We start from the raw sequence: 13894 nt of genomic DNA on the forward strand, positions 1-13894 counted from the left end.
AACACCTGTCACTCTTCGTCCATTATGCCATAATTTTCTCTGTAGCATTTATGACTACCTAAGATTACCTTGTCTATTCATTTGCTTACCTATTGGGCTTATTAACTGCCTCCCCACCTAAAACATAAGTTCCCTAAGGGTTGAGCCCACCCAGGGCACCCACTCAGGGGTCTGCGCAGGGCAGGTGAAGGAAGGCCAAAATCAGAGCACAATCCTGCCAGAGTGCTGTCAGTTGAGGAATGCCAGAGGCCCCAGCCGCCCCAAATGTCTTCTCCTTGCTTCTTCTGAGGCTGAAACTGTGACTGACAAAGGTCATGGACCACTCTTGGGGGACACTGGGTTTTGGAGGATGAGGAAGAGTTCACCAGGGGAGGAAGCAGGAGAAAGGTACCCGCAGACCAAGGCAGCTGCACATGCAGAGGCCCGGGACGCCTGAAAGGACCTACCGAGTTCTTAGACTTGTGAGATTTTTTGGTGTGACTGGAGCAGGTTTTAAAAGGTAAAGAGAGGTTTAAAAAAAAAAAGGCTGGGAAGAGAGTGCAGAGGCCCAATGCTGAGGGACCAAGCTAAGGTATGTGGGTTGTGGGGTGTGATGGACAGATTTTAAAGCAAGGGGCCAATAAGACATAGCGGCTAAAACCAATCAGTGGCTTTGAGTCAGTCAAACTTCCACTTAAGATATGCGACCTACTGGGCCTCAGTTTCTTCAGCTGTAAAGTGGGGATAATAACAGAACCTACCTCATAAATTTGTTGTGAAGATTTATGCATGCAAAGGGTTTATCCCTGTACCAGGCACATACAAGTGTACAGTCAATTTGAGCTTTGGTTATTGTTTTCGTTTCCTGGGCTGCTCAAGGAAATACCATTAAATGGATTGGGTTAAAAAATGGAAATTTATTAGCTCATGGTATTGAGGTTAAAAGGAAGTTCAAATCAAGGCATCATCAAGGTGATGCTTTCTCCCCAAAGACTGTGGTTTCTGGGGCTGGTCCCCTGGTCCATGGTCCTTTGCTTGTCAAAGGGCAAACCACATGGGGTGTCCCCTGGCCTCTCCCTTCTCTTCCGGGATCTGTTGTTGTTCAGCTTCTGGCTGCGCCCTCTGGCCTTCTCTTTCTCTGTCTGAATTTCATTTTCTTATAAAGACCCCAATAATGGGATTAAGCCCCCTCCTGATGGAGGGGGTCTCACCTTAACTGCAGTAGCCTCATCAAACAGGCCTACTTACCATGGCTTCGCATCACAGGAACGGATTAAAGTTAAGAATACGTTTTTCTGGGTTACATAAGTGCCAAAACACCACAATTATTATTGGGGATTACTTGATTATTGATGTATAAATAACAATTTAACATAATTTATGCTCAGATACTATAATATTATGTAAGCATAAATAAAAAGATATGGAAACTGTGTAGAGCAGATGTTGACAAGCTTTCAGATTCCATGACCTAAAAAATTATTTTTATAAAACATCATTGAGGTATAATTGTGCAATAAACTGTACATTTTTAAAATATACAATTTGATAAAACAGTTTAAAGAAATTTTGGAATAGAATGGGTGTAGCTCAGTGGTTGAGTGCCTGCTTCTCATGCACGAGGTCCCGGGTTCAGTCCCTGGTATCTCCTAAAAGAATTTTTTTTTAAAAAGGAGACAAAGGAATTTTGGAGATGAACATATGAATGCTGACTTTAAAAAATATATAACAACAAAGACTTACTACCAACCATTACAAAAGAAATTATTTTAGCATCAAAAAATCAGAAAAGACATTCTTTCCAAATGAAAGGCAAATGTCTAAATTGGGGAAAAAATGCTTTATGAAAAACTCATGAATTATTTTCAACATTTTTCCACAGATCACTGAAAACTCCATCCTGGATTGGTGTTTGGGAAGCTCTACTATTCAGACTCTATAAGAGGTTCTGAGTCTGAAGGCAGGAGGGAGGCATCATGGGTGGCAAGTGATCTCGGGAAGAACTTGTCGAGAAATGAATTAACGTTGTGGAAATGGGGATGCAAATATGGGTGACAGATTCAAAAAAAATTAAGAAGGTAGAATCAATAGGACTTGTATATTGGGGATGGGTAATGGGAAAAAGTCAAGGATGGGCTCTTGGAAGAATGCTGATACAGTACAACCAGAGGAGTAGGTTTGGTGGAGAAACCTGTGATGCTTTGGTTTAGAATGTGTTGACTTTGGGGTTTCAGGGGCTTCCCAATAGAGAGGTCTAACGAGCAGTTTGGATATACGGGTGTGGAGCCCAGGAGAGCAGTGCGTGATGGAGATACAACACTGTAAATCATCAGATTTGGGGAAGTATTTGAAGCCACTGGAATGAAGGATATGCAAAGAGAGGAGAGAGGGAGAGGGGAGGGGAGAGGAAGGGGAGGAGAAGAAAAAGGCAAGGACCAGCACCCTGGAGAATATCAGCATTTAAGGGGTAGATGTGGTATGGAAATTAGTGAAGGAGATGCAGACAGAGCAAGAGGTGGTTGGAAAACCTGGAAAGGGTGGTAGGATAGAAAACTGTATCATTTCTAGAAACCTAAGACTGAGCATTTCTAGAATGCCATATACATACTTCAAGCACCGTGGTAAGTGGGTCACGAATGATTTCATCTCACCATCTCACAACAACCCTATGATGTTAGCTGTCTCATGTCTCATGGTTGAGGAGCTCACATTTGACTCAGATTGTCAACTTGCCCACAATGCTAGTGAGAGGTAGAGTTGGAATCCAATCCGAATCCCATGCAATCTGACACCAAGGCCCATCCAAGAGCGAGGCAGGGGCCAACAGTGTCACCGAGTCAAAGAACTGGTCAAGGATGACAAGGTCTGAAATGTGTCCACGGTATTTGGCAAGTAAGAACCTTGGCTTGAGAGTCTGGGTGAAGTGTGAGGGAAGGCAAAAAGGATGAACGCCCTGTTGAAGTGAATTTACCAAGCGTGGCCTTGGTAAATGTGCATCACCCAGCTCTGGGAGGCACTGTTCACAAGGATCACAGTGTAAATGACTCCTTCTGGAATTGTGGGTACAACCTGCATAACCTGTGCAACAGCCCTGGGTGAGAGTTAGATGGTCCATGGGATGGACTCCCATCTTCCTGATCTTCAAAGGAGTAAAAGAGGGTAGGCGTTGGATAAGAGCATTGAGAAATTAGAGAACCTGCTTTTTTTCTTTTTCTTTCTTTCTTTTATTTTTTTAAGATGGGAGAGATTTGAGTATATTGTCATGCTAAGAGAATAGATTGCTTTACCTGGGACAGTCCCAGCTTATCTGTGGTCCAGGAGTAGTTATTAGCAGTGTCCACTTTCACCCTAACTTGTTTGGACAATATATTATATGGTCAGCACGGGAGAGGGAGAGGTCAAAGGTGTAAGAGAGAGGGAAGGGCTGTTTATTGAGGGAAGGGATGGCTCCCGGGCAGGGAGAGGGCGGAGTCTTGGAAGGGAGGGAATAGGGCTGCCCCTGAAGCCAGAGGGACCAGCAGGTCAGAATAAGTGTGGAAGGTAACGGGTAGGGGGCTCGGTGGAAATCTGTGGGATTTCTTGCTTGCTGTCTTTTCTCTGTGAAGTGGGTAGCCATGAGGTCACAATTGATGATTCTAATTCCTAAGCCCAATTTGCTTTGCTCTCTTGACCGGGAGGCCAGCCTTTTCATGAATGCCGTTCTCTATAAGCAAAAACCTGCAGTGTGGAGTGATCGCTGGTGAGCGTGAACATGTAACTGAAAGCAAGTGCTCCGAGAGAAGTTGGTTTAATAGTGTTAAGAGCATATAAGAAAAATTTAGCTTAACAGAGTAATATAATGAGACAAATCTGTACCATGACTACTTCAAGAGTTTATCACTGCATCCTCATTTAATTATGATAGTTATAATGATAAGTTATTATTGAGAATTTATTATGTGCTAGAAACTGTTCTAAATTTTAAACTTAAATATTTTAATGAAATGTTCTAAATGTATGTGCTTCTCTGCTTTTATTATTCCTTTTTTTTTTTTTTAATAGATGGGGAAATTGAGTAGCTTACCCAAGTTTACACATCTAGTAAATGACAGAGGCAGGATTTAAATCCAGCAGCCTACACGCTTAACCAATATATTATTTTTCTCTCTCTCTCACTCTAATCTATCTAATTTAAGTTCATTTCAGGCCTTCTTCAACTGTGCCATTAAGTCAAAAGTTGTCATTGTAACAAATTAATCACATCTGAACCCCCAAAAAAGATGAGCTGGAAATCAGATATGAGGCTGCTGCCACACCAGACTAGCTGCCCAGGTACACAGGGTCATCAGTTCTTTACATGGTGAGCCAGCTCCATCCTGGCTCTTCTCTGAAGTATCTAATTGGCATGCTGGAGGAAGTGCATGCTAACTGGATTATTCAGTTTAGGAACCACAATCATGAAATCCAGCCACGTGGGCAGTTGCCCAACAAGGGCTGATTCAAGATCTGAATCAGTGATTACAGAGGGCACTCTCTGGCTCCAGCCATCCTCCACCTGTGGGACCTCCCTGCCAACGTGATACAAGGGAAGCCTTCAAAAGCAAATGGGGGCGCGGGGGCTTGGTAAAATCTCTCCTTGATTCCTTGTTTCGTTCATTAAAATTAATATAATGCACAATATGCCTCTTGATCATGACACCACCTCCCTCTGTAAATATAGAAAAACACAATTTGGACATTATGGAGGAACTATGGATCAATTCATTAATCAATCAAAAAACCTGGTCAAAAAGCTATATGCCGTGGCTGTGCTAAAGGTTATTGGAGTACAAAGGAAATAGAATTTATAGTTCCCATGAAAAAATTAGTGTTAAGAAGAGTTCTCTTGCCTACACCGAGGGGAATATAATGCTAATATGGGATTTTTAAAAATTCTGGATAGAGTTTCACTTGTTTTGGCATTAAAAACATTTTTTGGTTGAATAACTCTATGATTAAGTGATTTCCCATGACAATGAAACAGGGCATAATGCTTGTTTTATGGTACCAATCTGACAATAAACTCTATACTCATTGAGTATATTTGCCGTGATTTATAAAATTATTTAATAATTCAACTATTACATAATGCCGCTAGGAAACAATCTGTCTTTTTGTTTCTTGGAACATCTTAGAGGAAACTCATTCTCATGAACATTTGAAAATTACAGAGAAAATGTGGCTTTTCAAGAAGTTTCCATTTCCTCATTTGTTAAAAAAAAAAAAAAAAGATGGAGATGACATCATTGCTAAGGGTCTCCCAGCTCCAGCCTGCGATTCCATGGCCCCAAACTGTGTGCAAAAGCGGGGCCAGGAAGAAAGGCACGGCGGGCAGGCGAAAGGGACAAACACAAGTGTTCCTCCTCCCGCGACCTATGCATTCTTAGCCAGCCCAACGTACATCTTCATGTTTGCAAAAATAGCTAAAAACATTTTAAAATGCAGCTCCTTTTGTTTTGTCAAAATGAAATTCTCCTACCTTGATATCAAATTTGCCTCCTTTGTGGTAAGGCCTATTGCCCCAGGGTGGGAGGTCAATTGAACTAGACCTTGAATATCATTTCTATGTAAAGGAGACAGACGGCTGGGACTGAAGACAACATTAAGAAGGTGACCCCTGACTTGGCAGAATCACAAAATGGGGAGGGGATTTTAAAAGGCCAACTGTTAACCCAATGCATTTATTGACTTTTTTTTTTTTATGCAATTCACCATTTTAAGCCCTGGAGGTACAAAGATGAATCAAATCCTGCCCCGGCTCTTAAGAAACTTGTATGCAGTTGGGGACCCAAGGCACAAGCAGCTGTGAGAGATAAGTAACAGAGCTGCCAACCTTTGCAAAACCGGGTGTTGCCTTCTTCTCCATTAATGATGGACAGTCTAAGGGCTGTATTATGTCAATAAATAATTTATAACTACAAATATGATTTCTGAAGTTCAACATATTGGTATTTATACTAAAATAACCCTAAAACCAAGAGTTTACTCTAGAGCGCCCCAGCAATCTCCCAAAGATGTCCACGTTGTGCTGTCCCCCACCCATGCCCTGCCTGGACGACCTGCCCCCACCCTATGTGGGAGGCCCACTGGCTGCCAGGCAGGCTCCTGGGCTCAGTCCCACACAGGTCCCGGACCTGCTGCCCCATTTCTGCTTGTTCAGGGTCAATTTTCAAAACTGTTTGTTCCCTAAGCACAGAAAAAGGTTCAATCTGATGGAAATCATCAAAATGCAAAATGAACAATTGTGAAGTGCTTATTAAACCAAAAAACCCACCTGATTAATTAGTATGCATATGCAGTAACAGCTCCATATTTTCTAACTATGGGGGGTTTCCTGTCTGGTTGGTATGTGTACATGCCTCTGAGTGTGTGTGTGTGTGTGTTGCTGAGGCTGAGCTTGCATAACAAACACTTGTTTTTACTTGGATTTTATCTTCACTTAGAGAAGATGAGAAGAGTTGATGAGGGGCTAAACCTGCTGTTCTCTGCAAGGGTATATCTATATGTAAGAAACACGTAGGTGTAGCTATAGATACATACAATGGCTGGGGTGCAGTGTAGTTAAGCTGGTATTCTTATACATGGGTAGAAGTGTAAGCAGGTGAAAATCTTTTAGACGATAATTTGGCTGGGCAGTTCAAATGCCATGGAAATGCCCACAGACTTTGATTTGGTTCTGAACTGTAACCTAATTAAAAATACAGAAAGATTTATATGCATACGTAGTGAAAAATTGCAAACCATCTTTATGCTTTCCAGATAGAAAATGACTGTAAACTATAACACATTCACTTAGTGGAATAGTCAGCTGCCTTTAAAATGAAAAGTAGGATCTTTATGCAAGTCATTTGTAAAAAATGTACACTTTTTTTTAATTTCAAAAGAAAAAAGAATTTTAATGTTTAAAAGAAAAAATATGTATACCTTAAATTTGTGACATCACGCACACAAAAAGTGAAAGTGGATTCTCTAATTTCTAGAATTTTTATAATATTGATATTGCTCTTTATTTTAAAAATAAAAGAGAATTTACATTTTAAGTGGGTTCAATATCTATTATGTTATAGAATGAGTAAAGATCTCTTTATTTTGTAGAATTTTGTTGGTGGGAGGGGATATTGGAAAAAAGGAGTCAGCCCTGGTCTGCCACTAAACTGACCTATTTCCTGATCTGTAAAAAGAAATGGGATTTGATGATCTCTAGGATCCCCTTAGAGCTTTTAAATTACCTGAGTCCAAGACGTCATGCCCTAAGTAGCCAAAGAACCCAAACATACAGACAGTGCTACACAAGTGCAGAGGGCTCTTGGGAGCCTTCTATAAAAACAAATCGCATCATGACACTCCCTAGTTTGAATGCTTTCAATGGCTACCGCTTGCTTGGAAGTTTGGACTAAGTCAGTCCAAACTTTTAGCCGAAATTATAAAGCCCTTGGTGATTTGTCTCCAGTTCTCTCTCCTGCCACACTCCTCTCTGCCCATCCTGCCCCCACTCCAAGCAGCCATCTGAGCTCCAGCCACCTCCACACCCAGAGACCACCTGGCCGCTTGTCCTGGGTCTTGGCCCACCTCCTGACACCCCCACACACACACTTGCCTTTCACATGGTTAAGTGACAGACCCCTCAAGACGGAGTCCGGGCTTTCAAAGTACCCAGTGCTTGATCCTACGGGGGCATTTATCAGCTCCTCGCCTGGTATTTTAATCTTCCCCTTACTTGTCTAAGACAAGATCTTACTAGACTGTGAGCACAGAAGGGAATGTCTTCTTGGGACAAAGAGATGGGCAATATGAGGGGGAAAGTCAACGTATTTGTTCCTGAATGACTGCAGTGGGGGCGGGAGACTGGAACTGTGATGTAATTACTCCTTAGACCTTGTGACTGGATCGTGGTACACGTCACCAGAACCTTCAGGCACTTCTTATTACAAAAGAAACTTGCCAGGGGACATGGAAGGAGGAGGGAAGGAGGGACTGTGGTTCATCTTAACCATCCCTGCACTGGAGAAATTCTTGGGGACCTTTGGAAAAACACCAGCGCCAGGCCCCCGCCCTGCAGATGCTGATTTAGTTGGACTGGTGTGGGGCAGAGGCATCCGTCTTTTCAAAAGACCCCCAGTGATTTTCAGGGGGCCCAGGTGGAGAATCTCTGGCTAGGGAAGCATAGGTTCAAGGCACTGGGAGTGTTTGCTGAGGTTTTTATGGGGGTCCTCAGGAGTAAGACCAGGCTGCTCAGCCGCTCAGCTCGTCCTCTCCACTCCCTGCCCTCCCACACTTCCGTTCCACTCTTCCGATCCCAAACCCCTTCACAGCACAGTTCCCAGAGCTGCCGACTCCCACGCACACGTGCAGCGAGAAAGGCCACCAGTAAACCCCAAACAAGTGAGAAGACCTTGGCCAACTGTAGGGAACTGACGTTTCCTGAGACCCCTTCTATGGGGCAGGCACGGCGTTCGGGGGCTTCCCGCAGGCTTTCTCGGGAGAAGGAGACTGTAATTTTTAAAAGTAAGCCTTTCAAGTGACTCTTTGGCTGGAAGCAAGAAGGGGACTTAGCTTTTGGAGCACTTCAGTCCTGTGGTAGAGGTGGGTCTCTCCACCATCGGAGGGGGCTCACGAGAGAGAGGGGTTCAGGGGCTCTCTGATGGGAGAGTGCTGGTGTTCCGGGAGGCCGCAGACCAGGCCAGCCTTGGGCGGAACTGGAGGGCCTGTCCTCAGTGCTTCCACGGTGGCAGACTGCTCTCTGCCTCTTGTGACATTTTTCCTTAATAAAGGATAATGGATGATATAATGAATTAATCACACGTAATAAAAGGTTATGCTCTCTTATAAAGTAATGCTTCCATCTAGTTTAAATTCACAAGTTTCCTTGGAAATGGGCCTGAGATGGGAATCATTTCAGACCCCTTTAATGGCAGTTGGGGGAGATATATTTTTTTAACAGCTTTATTGAGATATAATTTATGTATCATAAAATTCACCCAATTAAAGTGTATTTACAGACTTGTGCAACTATCACCATTGTCTGACTTTAGAACATTTTCATCACTTCCCCCTAAATAACCTCATACTCAGGCCATCATGCATGATGGATGTCATGCACTAGTCTTCCAGGAACTGAAACTGATAAGATTTTTTTGTTTTTTAAAGGCAACACCAGGGATTGAACCTGGGACCTTGTACATGGTAAACAGGCACTCAACCAATGGATCTATAGCTGCTTTCCTCATAGACTCTTTTTTTTTTTAAAGATTTGTTTATTTCTCACACACACACACTGTTTTGCACTCGCTGTCTGCTCTCTGTGTCCCTTTGCTGTGTTCTTCTGTGTCTGCTTGTCTTCTCTTTAGGCAGCACCAGGAACTGATCCTAGGACCTTCCAGATTGGGAGCAAGGCACTCAATCCCTTGTGCCACCTTGGCTCCCTGGTCTGCTGCATCTTTAGTTGTCTCTTCTCCTCTGTGTCTCTTTTTGTTGCGCCTTCTTGCTGCACCAGCTCTCCACACACCCTTGCACAGGCCATCTCTCCACGTAGGCCAGCACTCTGCTTGGTCTAGCTTGCTGCTTGGGCCAGCTTGCCTTCACCAGGAGGCCCTAGGAATTGAACCCTGGACCTCCCATATTGTAGACAGGAGCCCAATCACTTGAGCCACATCTGTTTTCCCCCTCAAAGACTCTTAAAGGGAACTTAGAGATTTAGTTAAGCCTCCTCCTCAGAAGAAATCGAGTCTCGGAGAGGCAAGCAAATTGGCAAAGCTCGCACAGCTAATTTGTGAGAGAGAGCCAGGTCTTTTGATTTCCTGTGAAGTTATTTCTTCCAATTACGAAATGCTGTGTCACTCCCTTTCTTCAAATCGATGCTGACAATAGATTAATGGTGTCAAAAAGATGCTACTTCCCGCCATGGACAGATGGGCTCCTTTCCACGGTTTCCCATCTCACCAGCCCGACTCAGGAAGTTGAGAGCAGAGATTAGAGAGTGGAGAAATCTGCAAGCGTGTTGAAAAATGTTAGGAAAGTGTTATAATGAGCTTATATTGAGAATGATGCCTCAGCCTTTCTTAGCAGAGTAATTGGAAATACAGCCTGATGCGTGGCTTTACTTTAGAACAGGGTGGCCTTTTGAAGTGGTGGCTGTGGTGACCGGTAGCCAACAGCAACCTCATGTGTCAGAAATGTCGAGGTCTTGGGCTCGCAGTGGGGGTCTTTACTTCCCTGGCCGGAGTTACTGAGAATCAGCGAGGAGCGTGCAGCGGTGCTTCTCTTGGCTGCCACCTCTGCTTCTTGCCTTTGCACTGACGGCTGTGCTCAGGGCCAGCCGGACAGTGTCCAGAGAGGTCGTTTGATAAAGGGGGGGTTAGGTGTGGGGCAAGGGACTAGCTTTGTGAGCCAGAGCCTTCAAAATGTGTTCCAATAGTCCTTCTGAACTCATTGATTTTCAACTGCCCTTATTTCCTGGGGAGAATGTGGAGGGGTGGGGGCTGAAGTCGCCATGGGTATTAGACCTAGGCATGGGCACCTGAGTAAGAGAGGATGTGGGAAAGCCTCTATGTACAGACTCAGAAAGATCTAGACACAGACCTGAAGCCCAATCGTGGTGAGATTTGGGGTCCCCTCCCTGCCCCCTTCTGTTTGGTTCCTTTGGGAATCCACTCTATCTTCTTCACCCTAACTCACCCCTGGGTGTGTAGGGCCCATGCCGTGCTTGGAATGTCTCCAGCCAGGCTACTCAAGAGGCAGGTGCTCGAGCGTATTCCGATGAGACAGATGCCTGATTCCCGTGGGAAATGACACAGGTTCCTAGACAATGAGGCCCCAGAGGACAGTGATGGGTTATTCACCTTTAAACTTCTGGTGCCGAGCAGAATGCCTGGCACATTTGTTTGTTGAATGAGAGAATGAGTAGTAGCATTTCACATCAAATGATGCATTATTATTTACAAAATGCTTTCCCATGCATGAACTCATCCTCACAATTGCCCCTATTTGACCACTGGAAGGGAGGCAAGACTGTTTCACAGATGAGGTCACACAGGTGAGGTAGGAGAGGTGGATTTCAGAGTCTAACTTCGTTGGCATTTCTATACAGGTGTCTCACAAGACTGCCCTTCCTGTCATTCTCTGCCAAAGCACTAAGAGAGCTATGAATAGAGAGATTCAGATCGATATTGGTGGTTCCTACATTTTGTTGCTAACTCTGGCGTAGACATATTTCACCTAAGTCTCTCAATAGTGGCATTTTCACCCTGCTACTTGCTAATCATTGCAGCTGTATAGGTTTACAAAGTTACGTTATGAATTAAGTACACTTTAGGGGCTAGTGTGGTAAACTGGTGAATCCCCAGGTAGTTTGGAACAGCTTTTTCCTGGTACAAATTTGGCATGATACGCTATTGCATCTAATACAGTTTTTGATCATTTCAATTAACTGGATTATAGCTTTATGGCCTTGGGTCTTTAGGCAACACATGTTCAAACATTCTCACTGCTTAATGAGATCCTTGTTCCTGTTGAACTTCTCTGACCTTATTGGAAATCAATGATTGCTTCTGATCTTCAGAATGTAAGGGTAAGGAGACCTAGAAGAAATCACTGTAAGAAATGCTTTGAGATGGTAGGATGTGAGGAGCTCGCTGTAATTCAAATAAATTATTCTGCTTAGAGGTATACCATATATATTAATTTAAAAACTTCATTTTCAGAGCAGTTTTAGGTTTGCAGAAAAATTGCACAGAAAGTACAGAGTTCCCATGTATCCGCAAGGACAGGTTCCCCTATTATTAACATGTTGCGTTAATGTGGTACCTTAGCTACAATGAATGAACCATCATAAACTGAGATTCCTGGCTTACATTAGGGTTCACTCTCTTGTGTGCACAGGGGCTTTGGTTTCTGACAAATGTTGAGTGTCATGTGTCCACCATTATGAGGTATGCCATATCTTCACTCTGTGAAAACTGTGACTGAGGGAATCTCCGTGCGGAATTATTTCCCCCAAAGAGTTCGCATCATCGCAGCCATCTCTGCAGGCGGTATCGCCTAACTCCTGCGCAGACACCCGGCCAGGGAAGGAAGGGCGCTTTCCTTTCCTAGCAACTGTTGCCAAGAGGGGCGTGGCTTCGCGTCGGGCTGGGGCGCGTCGGGCGCCCCTTCCCCCCACGCGGAGACTACAGTTCCCATGATGCTCGCGGGCGGGGCCCCGCCGTGACGCGCGGGGCCCGCCGGGGGCCGGGCGGGGGCGGTGGTTGCGGGGCGGGGGGGTTGCTGCGCTCTCGGCCGTGTCCCCTCGTCGACTCGGCAGCCGCCGCCATGTTGGCTTGAGAGGCGCTGCCGGAAGGCGGCCGCGGCGTTTCTGACTGAAAAGTGGTGGCGTGGGGGAGCCCGAGCTCTGCGAGGACGCGGTCGCCGAGGCGAGGGGGGCTCGGCGCTTCCGGGGACCGCCGCGTCGGCGTCGCCTGCGCTCGCGAGGCGGGGGGGTGGGGCGGGGCGGCGGCGGCGGAGGCGGAAGGGGAGCTGCGCCGCCCGAGGCGATGCGCCCCGAGCCCCGGCCCGGCCGCCGCTGCTGCCCGCCGGCGCCCGCGGCCTGATCCCGAGGGGCCGAGGGGTCCCGCGTGCCGCCGCGCGCCCTCGCCCGGCTGCCGCCGCCCACCGCTCCCCTGCCCTTGAGCGCCGCCGTGCCCCCCGCGCGGCCCTGCCCGGCGGCCCGGCGCCCGCGCGCGCCCATGCCGAGCGCCCGGGGCCTCCGCACACGCGCGCCGCGGCCCTTTTCTCCTGCCTGAGGAGGACCTGCCTCGAGGGCGGCTGTGACTCATCGCCGGGGCGGACTTAACCCCCTCCCACCCCGTCCATGCCCGAGTGTCACTCGGCTCAGCCCACCTGGCGCGGCCGGTCGTGGGGCTGCCGCCGCCGCTGACGAAGGACCCGCCGCCCGCTCCCGGGCTCGGCCTGCCGCCGAGGAACTTCGCTCTGCGGACGCGCGTTCCGAGCCCGGCGACATCCTTCAGGCTCGTCCGGCGGCTTGAACGCTCGCCGCGTTGAGGTGGTGTGTTTTTCTGTGGGCTTTTTTGGCGTCAGGATCCGAGGATCGGTCAAACGGCAAGATGTCCACGACTGTCCCGGCGGATATGGTGAGTGAAGCCGAAAGGAGGACCTGGTTGGGTTTGACGGCGCTGTCCTGGCGTGTGCGGTGAGGAGGGTGCGGGCTGCGGGGAGGGTGCTGGGGGGCTGTGGAGAAGCCCCCGTGCTGGGAGACTGGGGAGAAGTCGGAGCTTCTGGTTTTCGCCGCTTTGGAAAGCCCTGCTTTGAGATGGGCGCTCTCGTTCGCTCGTGTGTGTGTTTTAAATCGTCAGCGCCGGCGGAGAAGTAGGGAAAACGTAGCGAGGTGGCCGGAAGCCCCCCAAACCCTGACGGCGACAGTGGTCGTGGGCGGCGGTGGAGGGACCCGGGCCTCTGGCCTCTAGCCTGGGTGGCTCCTGCAGCAGGCACCGGCTCGGTGTTTTTCAAGAACGGGCATTTGCTTTTCTTTAAGAAAAAGTACACCAGAATTTGTCTTGCTGCTGTGTGCTTTTTGAAATTTCTGGGTGAGCAGGTACGGCCGCCGGAACGTTCAGGTGTTCGGGAATTTTCGCAAATCTAGACATGATTTGAGTGTCTTTTAATGAATATTCCAGGACTGTTAGTTCCAGATATTTAGTAGTGTGACCCCACTGGGCTTGGGGAACTAATAAAACATGCTATTGGGGCCTTTATCAGGGCATGTCTGGAACTTGAAACAAAAAGTACTCTTGCTTCTCTTTTTGCTTTTATAAGGGTTAAAGTTCCGACTTGACTGACAGTAACTGTGTAGGCTTACCGCGCCGGGGGTGGGTAGTGTGATGTGAGATTGCACTTTGCAGTTGTA

This window comes from Dasypus novemcinctus, chromosome 15, assembly GCF_030445035.2.
Source record: "Dasypus novemcinctus isolate mDasNov1 chromosome 15, mDasNov1.1.hap2, whole genome shotgun sequence".
NCBI lineage: Eukaryota > Metazoa > Chordata > Mammalia > Cingulata > Dasypodidae > Dasypus > Dasypus novemcinctus.